Source organism: Bos taurus, chromosome Y (genome assembly GCF_002263795.3).
Source record: "Bos taurus isolate L1 Dominette 01449 registration number 42190680 breed Hereford chromosome Y, ARS-UCD2.0, whole genome shotgun sequence".
Classification (NCBI taxonomy): Eukaryota; Metazoa; Chordata; class Mammalia; order Artiodactyla; family Bovidae; genus Bos; species Bos taurus.
In genome coordinates, this window is record NC_082638.1 from 36,740,284 (window position 1) to 36,750,432 (window position 10,149).

General features: G+C 51.7%; 1 pseudogene; it reads left to right on the forward strand.

Moving 5' to 3' along the window:
• Positions 1-475: 475 nt before the first annotated feature.
• On the forward strand, positions 476-9,668 carry LOC132344547 (uncharacterized; annotated as a pseudogene).
• The last annotated feature ends 481 nt before the right edge of the window (positions 9,669-10,149 follow it).

The window sequence follows — 10,149 nt, forward strand, 5'->3', positions numbered from 1 at the left end:
TTGCTATTCAACTCCCATTACCTGGTTAGGTCACTTCCGACAGCTCATACTCATAAGCGTACTGGCAGGTGGTTCTTTGTGTGCATGTGCATGTACACAGTAACATCCCTGAGAGGAAACTTGCACATATGCAGAAGTACATGCTTTCTTCTCCAGGAACATGAACTTTGGTAAGCACCCAACTTTCTTTGTCCTGGTTATTTTCTTTCACTTGCTCATCTCAGGTTGCACTTCTGACTCTGTAACTTAGCACCAACTGTGTTAGAACCACCCAGACATCACTGATTGACTAAATGCCAAGACTCCCTTTCAGTTGCTCTCATTAGGCCCAGGTAGGTCTTCATACAATCAGGTATATCTGCTTTCCTAACAGCCAAAGTGCCAAAGAAGCCTGTCCCTGGTTGGGCCCAAAGACATCCAAGACAGTCACCTGGAAGGCAGGGTCCCACTGAGTGTCACCTGGTGCAAATCCCCTATGACAAAATCAGAGAATCTGCTCCAGAGAGAGAGAGCCACAATCTTCTCTCAGATGCAGATGCACACCTTTACCCCTCTAGACCCCAGGGCCAGGGGCATGACCCCAGAGGAAAGAAGGAATTCACGTCAGGACTTTCAGCACACACCATGGGGTATCTTTGGCAGGACCGCTATTGCCTAGACCCTGGACCCTGAAAACCAGCAGGCTTCAAATTACCCCCAGGGGCTTCCCCATCTCCCCTCCCCCGAGTTCCCTTGGGACATGCAATAAGCCCACCACCCTTGCTTCCTCCCTGTTCCCTCCCTCACAGGCACAACCCAGCGGAGGGCCACACACGTACACTAGGCCCTGCACTTTCTTTGCCTACCTGCACTGCCAGGGAGGCTGGAAGTGCCTGGAGGCATGCCACGCTCACATCCTGTCTCTCCTAGGAGGCCTGTCATTTTGCACAGACAGCCTGCCTTACCTTATCTTCCATTTTGTGTCACATTGTGTCAGTGTGTGCCACTCTCATGGACATAGCATGCTGGCTTTTGGGCTGATCCTGGGCAGTACAGCCCAGGACCTTTCCAGTTCTCCTTACGTGTGTGGAACAAGTCTCCAGTGCAGCAGACAATCTGTGGCTCTTTCTCCTTCAGGTCTCCGCCCTTTTCTGCAGGACCTTAGCCTCCTCACCATCCCAGTCCTGCCATAGCCACATCCACCATTTCCAAAGGCCGGCCCATGTGACCACAGGCTGAGGGCTCCAAAGCCAGTGGTCTCAAAGCCCTACCCCACCTGATTTGTCCTGGGTGAATCCTCAGGCCATGCATCCCCTCTTCCCGGTCCAAACACACACAACAACACAGTAGAAATGGTGAGCTTGTCTTATATTTGGTCTAATTGCAGATTTCTGGAGCCACGGTCTGGAGTTATCACTGGCCATCCTTTCCCCGTTCCCATCCTGTACAGGGTACTGCAGAGATACGGCGACCAACCACCCTTAGACTGGGGACGCCTCGTGCCTCCTCTTTTGGTTGCTTGGCACCTCCTCTCCTGTCTCCTTCATCTCTGTGTCTGCCCTGGGCCAGACACACACACACACACACACACACACACACACACACACATAAACACAGCCGACACAAGCACACACATGTATACACACAAATGCTCGGCACAGGAACACAAATGCAAACAGGAAACTCATGTGTTTCAGAAGCCCGTGTTCCCTGATTGTGTTTGTGTCTCCGTGCCGAGCATGTGTGTGTATACACGCATGTGCCTATGTCGGCTGTGTTTGTGAGTGTGTGTGTTTGTGTGTGTAGCCCAGGGAAGACACAGAGATGAAGGTGACAGGAGAGGAGGAGCCTAGTTACCATAAGTGGAGGCATGAGGTGTCCCCAGTCTAAGGGTGGGTGGTCTCTGCAATGTCAGAGATGTAGTCGGTATGCACCATGCCCTGCCCTTGTGGCTCCCTGTTCACCTCCTCCACGAGCTCTTCCCTGTTTACCTCCTCCACGAGCTCTTCCCTGTTCACCTCCTCCACGAGCTCTTCCATATTTTCCCAAGGTAGCCTGAAGCTACTTCCAGCGCAGCATGTGTGATGCTTGTGAGCCACCAAGTGGTGCATGTGGAAATTCACAGAAGATCCCAAAGTCAGCACACAGGTGCACTGGGATCCCAGAGAGGATGCCCTTTCAATGATAGACCTTCCCAAGTTAAGGGGCGGGAATGAAGGCCCCAGGCAATGTCAAACTCAGTGAGCAACAGGAGGCCGGGTGATGGCAGGACCCACAGCAGGATTATTCTGAAAAAGATACTTAATTCACCCTGCCTCTAGTAGTACCACCTAGGAGTCTCATGCTGCAACCACAGCTGATTTGAGGGAGACTTGTTTCACTCACGGACACATTGAATGCCCAGACCCAAGTCTCAGCAGGCCACCTGCTACATGCATAGCTCAAATCCATGCTCCTCAGCCAGCTTGCATGAGCCTGATCATCCCCATTTGCGAAAGGACAGTGTCACGGCTCCAACACAGTTGTCCCTTCACAGCCCACCTCCAGACCCTTTACCACATGTGTTTCTGTCAGTTACCACTCATGGAAGAATCTTCCCTCCTGGGGTAGCACTTCAGGGGATCGTCCCACTCGTCTTAGCTGATGATCTGGTGGCAACACGAGGAATGTCACCTCTGGGCTGACCAGGACCCGAACCTTCCCATGAGCAGCCAAGAACTCCAACATCAATCATCAACTGTATGCAGGACCAAAACAACTCCACCTGAGCAATCCTGTTGATTCTGGGCAGTTGTGGCCTGACAACCAGTTGAGAAAGTTTAGGCTCCTGGTGACCAGCCTGTGGCTGGCTCCTCCCTGTTCAAAGTCCCAGAACCAATGGACTGGTGTGGAACAATGTGCCCTTTACCCTGCAGAAAGATAGGGGAGAAGGGTGCGAATCCCGCAGGTGAATCATCCACACCCTTTCATACTGACAGTCATCACCCAAGGAGCCACGTTTTACCAGTGATGTCAAGATAATACTCTTTAATGATCACTGTTGTTCAAGAAGTAAGGGTGGTCCCAAAAAGGAAATATCAGCTTGCTGTGGGACCAGAGATGGCTCGCACCTGTACCTGCTAGGATAGGGAGAAGGGAAAAGGTGCAAGCTTCTAGGGGCCTCAGCTTGCCTCCCATTAACAGCTTCCATGAAGCCTCTCCAAACTCTCCCAGTGTAGGAACATGGAAAACATGATCCTCCCACTCTCCACCAAGTCCCATACCCACCTGTCCTCAGTCTCCCTCATTGACCTTCAAGTCGATCATGTAGCTGAGAAAGTCTTTATCTTGGTCGCTGATGATGACAGAAACTTGAGGGTGGTTCATAATCTGCTTTAGGTCAAGGAGCCATTTAGGCCACATACTAGGCCAAGAAGATCCAGGAACAACAGTCCTAGTCTGGGGTGGAAGAAGGACACTGGAACAGGCATCGTCAAGGATGCTGGGCACTTCTGCTTGCCCAGCCACTACTGATGTCCTCAGGCCCTGCCATACCATCAGACACGCTCATGGCTCTGGGTTCCTTTTGGTGTACTGCATCTGAGGTGGTCTGCATTCCCCAAGCAGAGACTGTTTCTGATTGTTACTCTTCTCTAGACCTGTGTATGCTGGGTAGTGGTATGTCACTGCTTACATGGTTAGACATGCAGTCGTTGTAACACATCGTGTCTGAAAGCAAAGGTGTTGGTGTGTGTTTGCGTATGTGTATGTGTGTCTGTGTGTGTGTATGTGTGACTCCCATGTCTCAGTTATTTTCAGGATCATCCACATTTACAACAATAACTGTCTGCTGAGACTGCTCTGGTGTACTGTCTCTGGTCATTCCTGACTTAGAGGCCTCGGAGCTGTTCCTCCTCAGATGCAGGCCTGAAGTAGACACACAATGTCATGGCTTCGACACTCACAGGTGTGGCCCTGCCAGGACTCTATTCAGCTGTGCCTTTGAAGCCTGCGAATTGCCCAGTACCACACTTCCTTCAGGGTCCACCAGCACTCGCCCCCACCCCTCCTCCTGCTCCTGCCTCTGCACCTCCTTCTCCTCCTCCTAAGTAGACCCCAAGGAGCAGCAGAAAGGATACCACTTTGTCCCAGAAGCCAGGGATGCCCTGGATGGTGGCGCTCCTCTGAGCCAAGTCCTCCTCTGATGGCTCTTCACATGAAACAAACATAGGCCCTGCGGTTTTTCTCATGCTAAGACGTCAGTTCCACTTGCAGGGCGGCCAGCGCCTGTAGCACATATAGCACCAGAAGCTCATTCAGGCCTTTCCTGGCCCTGCTTCTCCAACATCTTCTCCTCCAGCTCCTGGGAGGATCCCTGTTGCTGCTCCTCATCAGCTGAAACCTCTACCTCCTCCATGATGTCTTCCACAGGCAGCTGGAACACCCGCCTGATTCCCACCACATCTCCATCCACCAGGGCCCTGCCATCCTCTGCCATCTCCACCCTGAAGAGGGTGGCATCTTCGCCTGGTGTGACAACTGGTGGCTGCTAGGTCCCAGCTGTGAATAGCATCACAAGGGCAGGCTGCGGGGCCCCATCCCCCTGAACACCTGGGCTCACAACTAAGAAGGTCCAGGGTCCCAGGACGCTCCCGTCTTCCTATGACCACCTCTCACGCTCCTCTTGGCCCTGGCCATGACCCCTGGCTGTCAGAAGCGAAAGGACAGACATAATAGCACCAAAGCAAGTGGTGTGCAATGGAGGCCCAGTCTGCAGTAAACCTGTGGGGCCCGCTTGCTTTTTCGGGGTGGGGAGTGAGAGGCATGGTTGGGAGGCAGGGGCTGGTGTGTCTGGGGTCGCCTGAGGCTGAAGAAAGGGGTAGTGGACATCCCAGGACAGGCTGAACGGGCCCTGGGACATCACCCAAACAGGCAGGGCCCTAGGTTGTGAGCCACGCACAGGCTGCTGGCCCAAATCTAGACCAATGGCCAAAAGGGTAGTGGACGGCACCCTTATGGACATGCCCCTAGACTGGAGGGCATCTTTCCTGGTTCCTGGGCTCCAGCTCCACCACGTGGCCAGATTCTGCTCCAAGGAGCTAGCAGGTTTTGCATCTGCCGCTTCCCCGGGGGCTGTCATTGACCTGGATCTGGAAATTCCAACCACGGGTTCCTGCTCCGCAATCCGAAAAACACACTCCTGGGTCCCACAAGACCTTTAATAACCTTTAATAACTGGGCGTTCGCTCTGAGTATCCAAAAGATCCAGTGGCTGGATACTTTTCTCCATGGGACAGAGTACCTGTTGCTGTCCGGATGCTACGGGAGTAGGAGTACCATTTGCGTGTGTACACATTAACATCCCTGAGAGGAAACAGTTGATCTGCATTGTTCGGGGACACCAGAACCTTAGGGTACAGAGCTCGCTCTGTGTCTCTTTATCTCTGCTTCTGGCATAGCACTGTTTTGGGCTATCCTTCTGTGTGTGTACCAGGGCTGGTGTCTATGTAGTTCCATCTCTTTAAGTGATGCTGTTACCCTTTGCCACTGTCTGGACACCAGCACTCATACGAGAAGCTTATCCTTGGCATGAAGGCAAGCCCTTCTCCTCCTGAGTGAGTTTCACTAACGGGAGATCAGACTCTTTTTTAATTTAAATTTATTTATTTTAAGTAGAGGCTAATTACTTTACAATATTATATTGGTTTTGCCATACATCAACATGAGTCCACCACGGGTGTACAAAATCAGACATTTTTAGTCCACACTTTCAGACAGTACTTTCTCAAACTTGAAAGCCAACAGTGGGCGGTCACTGCTGAACCTCAGAAGGGGCCGGTTTATCCTCCCTCCCTCACTGGACAGATGTGAACACTGCACAGGTCTGCAGCGTCTTGGCCACACTTTGCACAGAGGGAGAAATGGGGGCATGCTCTGCTGGCATGAGGAAACTCCCTGAACCTTGTTCAAACGCCTACCAGTGAGATGCTAAGGACAACTCCCTGTTAAGTTCCAGGACTTCCTGGTGCCCGAGACATGCACGTCTGCCCATTTACCCTACCAAGGTCGTTTCAAAATGGTTCTGTTCTCCATGTAAGAACACGTACCAGCCTGCCCAATAGGCCAATCCTGTGGGGCCAGGAGCAGCAAGAGGATCAAGCTAATCCATCCATCCTATAGTCCTTACTCCCGATATATACCTTCTTCAAAGAGTACAAAGAGTGATTTTTCAAACTGGAAGACTATGCAGGTAGCAGGTGCTTATGCTGCAGTGCTGGTCCATTTCTGAAACCTCAAAAAAAGGCACGGGGTGCTCATGCTCATGGCAAGGACAGGGAAAGAAAGCCCAGTGTTCTAGAAGGATAGAACGCCCTGGTAGCTACATGTCCAAGGGGCTGTGGGGTCACCCACTATGACCTCTGTGTATTGGAATTGCAGCCTGTTCTGTGTCTCGGATCCTCTGCACTCTCATTGGTCACCCCCAGGCACTTTCTTCCTGCCTCTCCTTTCTGCCAGGCATCCTGGGTGCACCACTGTGATTCCACTTAGAAGTTGCTCACTCAGTGAGATAACAGGGATTGGCAACCCGGCTCCAGTGCTTCTGATGGCCAGAGCATGTACCTTTCCCTATGGCTTTTATGTTTTCCCTATTCAACTTCTATCACCTGGTTAGGTCAGTTTCTACACCTCATACTCACAAGCATACTGTCAGGCGCTTTTCATGCATATATGCACACACATGCGTGTGCACACATTAACATCCCTGAGAGGAAACTTGCACATATACAGACATACAAACTTTCTTCTCCAGGAACATCAATTTTGGTAAGCACCTGACTTTCTTTGTCCTGATTATTTTCTTTCACTTTCTCATCGATCCTGTCAGGTTACACTTCTAACCCTTTGACTTAGCCTCAAAGGTTACAAAATTTTGGCATTTGCTCCTGACAAGGACCGATCTGCAGAGCTTCAGGCAGGGTTGGAAATGCTCGCCCTGGACAGCTGAATGAGTTCTGCCTGCATTCTACATTCTCCCATTACCTTGGACAGCTTCACAGTACCAGTCACACTGGCCTGATCCATTGCCTGTGCATTCTTTCAGGGGACCAGAAAACAAGGACGTCTGGGCTCAGCTGACTTGGAGAACTGCTTTCTCAGTGTGCCCTTTCTAAGTCATTCCTGGTCAAAACTGTGTCCCTATTGCTAGCCTACCACATCAACATTCTGAGTGAGGTCCCCTGTTCTTTCTACCTGTGTAGTTTTCTGTGTGCACCTGTCTACCTGTGCCTCCAAGCACTATCTCCCTTTAGCAGGAAAAGACCTGTGCCTCCAAGCACTATCTCCCTTTAGCAGGAAAAGGCCAAAGAGATGCCTGAGCCTCCAAGGTCCCCCAGAGTCTGTGAGAGACCTGGGTGTGATCCAATGTTGTGAAGAAGGTGCCCATAGATAGAGGGTCTCTTCTGAAACAAGGCATGAAGCCCGAGACCATAATGGTAAGGTGGCATTCCTACAGGTGGTCCCTTCTGTTTATTCCTACCCAGACCCATGGAGTCCCCAAACAGATGATGATCTGGGAATCCTGCCCTTTCTGGGCCCACAGCTCATGCCTCCCTTGGACAGAAAGCAGCTTTTCTATCTCAAAAACACCAAGAGGGCTTGATTCCACCCAGGCCTCATTGATTTGCTAAATCAAATACTCTCTTTCATTGGGTTCATTAAGCCCAGGTAGGACTCCCTGGAGTCAGGCATCCCTGCTTACCTACACAGCCCACGTGCCAAGTTAGCCAGTCCTTGGTTGGCCACAGGGGCATCCAAGACGGTCACCTGGAATGCAGCTTCCTTCTGAGTGTCAGCTGGTGCAGATCCCCTACGACAAAATCAGAGATTATGCTCCAGAGAAACTGCCAAAATCCTCCCCCAGGTGCAAACACACACCTTTGCCCTCAGGTCCCCAAAGCCAGGGGAAAGACCCAGAGGAAAGAAGGAATTTATATCAGGACTTTCAGCACAAGCCATGGGGTATCTTTGGCAGGAGCGTTATTGCCTTTCCCCTGGACCCTGAAAACCAGCAGGCCCTACACTGCACCCAGGGGCTTCCCTGTCTCCCACTCTCATGAGGTCCTTCGGACACGCAATAAGCCCACCATCCTTGCTTCCTCCCTGTTCCCTCCCTTATAGGCACACCTCGGCAGAAGAGCACACACGTAAAACACCTGCACTTTCTACGCCTTTCTGCACTGCCAGGGAGACTGGAAGTGCCTGGAGGCATGCCACACTCACATGTTGTCTCTCCTAGGATGCCTGTGGTTTTGCACGACAGCCTACCTTAGCATGTCTCGCATTTTGTGTCACATCGTTCCAGTGTGTGAAACCCTCATGGAGAGAGGGTGCTGGCTGATGGGCTGATCCTGGGAAGCACTGGCCCAGGACCTTCCCAGGTCTCCTTCTCACATGTGTAGAGCAAGTCTCCAGTACACAAGTCAATCTGTGCCTCTTTCTCCTTCGGGTCTCTGTCCTTCTCAGCAAGACCTTAGCCTCCTCACCCATCCCAGGTCCTCTGTATCCACATCCACCATTTCCACCTGCCAGCCCATGTCCCCACAGGCTGTGGGCTCCACAGGCGGTGGTTTTAAAGCCCCACTCCACCTGATTTGCCCTGGGTGAATCCACAGACCATGCACTCACTCTTCCTGGTCCAAACACATACAAGAACACGGTAGAAATGGTGAGTGTGTTTTTGTATTTCATCTCATGGCAGATTTCTGAAGCCAAGGTCCTGAGTTATCAGTGGCCATCCTTTCCTCATTCCCATCCTGGACAGGGTCACTGCAGAGATAGGGCGACCAACCACCCTCAAACTGGGGGTGCCTTGTGTCTCGTCTTCTGATTGCTTGGCATTTCCTCTCCTGTAGCCTTTTTCTCTGATATTTCCCTGGGCCACACACACACACACACACACACACACACGCACGCACGCAAACACAGGTGACACAAGCACACACGTGTATACACACACAGGCTCGATACAGGGACACAAACACAAACAGGGAACACAGGTGTTTCAGGAGCTGAAGACGCCCATGTGTCCAGCAGTATCAGAGATGGCATCAGTAGGCACCACGTCCTGCACTTGGAGCTCTCTGTCCACCTCCTCCCTGAGCACTTCCGTATTTTCCGAAGGCAGCCTGAAGCCTCTTCCAATGCAGCAAGTGTGGTAATGGTGAGACGCTGATCGGTGGATGTGCAAAATCAGAAGATCCCAAAGTCAGCACACAGGTGCACTGGGACCCTGGAGAGGACGTCCTTTCAATGATAGGCCTTCCCAAGGTAAGGTGCCTGAGTGTAGGGCCCAGGCAATCATAAACTCTGTGAGCAAAAGGAGGCCAGGGGATGGCAGGACCCACAAAAGGATGATTCTGACAAAGATACTTAATTCACGCTGCCTTTAGTAGTATCATCCAGGACTCTCGCACTGCAACCACAGCTAAATTGAGGGAGACTTGCTGCACTCAAGTACACACTGAGTCCCTAAGCCCCGGTCTCAGCAGATCATCTGCTACATGCATGACCCAAAATCTGGCTCCAGAGACAGCTTGCATGCGACTGAGCATCCTCATTTGAGAAAAGACAGTGTCCCGGCCACTACACGGCTGTCCCTACAGGGCCCACCTCCAGACCCCTTCATCACATGTGTTTCTGTGGTCCGCTAATGGCAGGACCTTCCTTCCTATGGTACTACTTCACAGGATCATCCCCCACATCTTTCCCAATGATCTGCTGGCAGCACAAGAAAGATTAGCCCAGGACTGACCAGGCCCCCAACCCTCCTGTGAGCATCCAAGAACTCCAACATCAATTGCCAACTGTATGCAGCCCCAAAGCAACCCCACCTCAGCAATCCTGTTCGATTCTGTGGCCTGACAACCAGTTGAGAAAGTTAAGGCACATGATGTCCAGCCTGCAGCCTGTGCTCCTCATTCAAAGTCCCAGAGCCAGTGGACTGGAGTGGAATAACTTGCCTTATAACATGCAGAAAGACAGGGGACACAGGGGCGGATTCCACAGGTGGATCATCCACCTCCTTACACACCTACACTCACCACCCTGGAGCCACGTTTTACCAGTGATGTCAAGGTAATACTCCTTAATGATCACCATGTTCCAGAAGTAGGAGTTGTCCCAAAAGGAAAA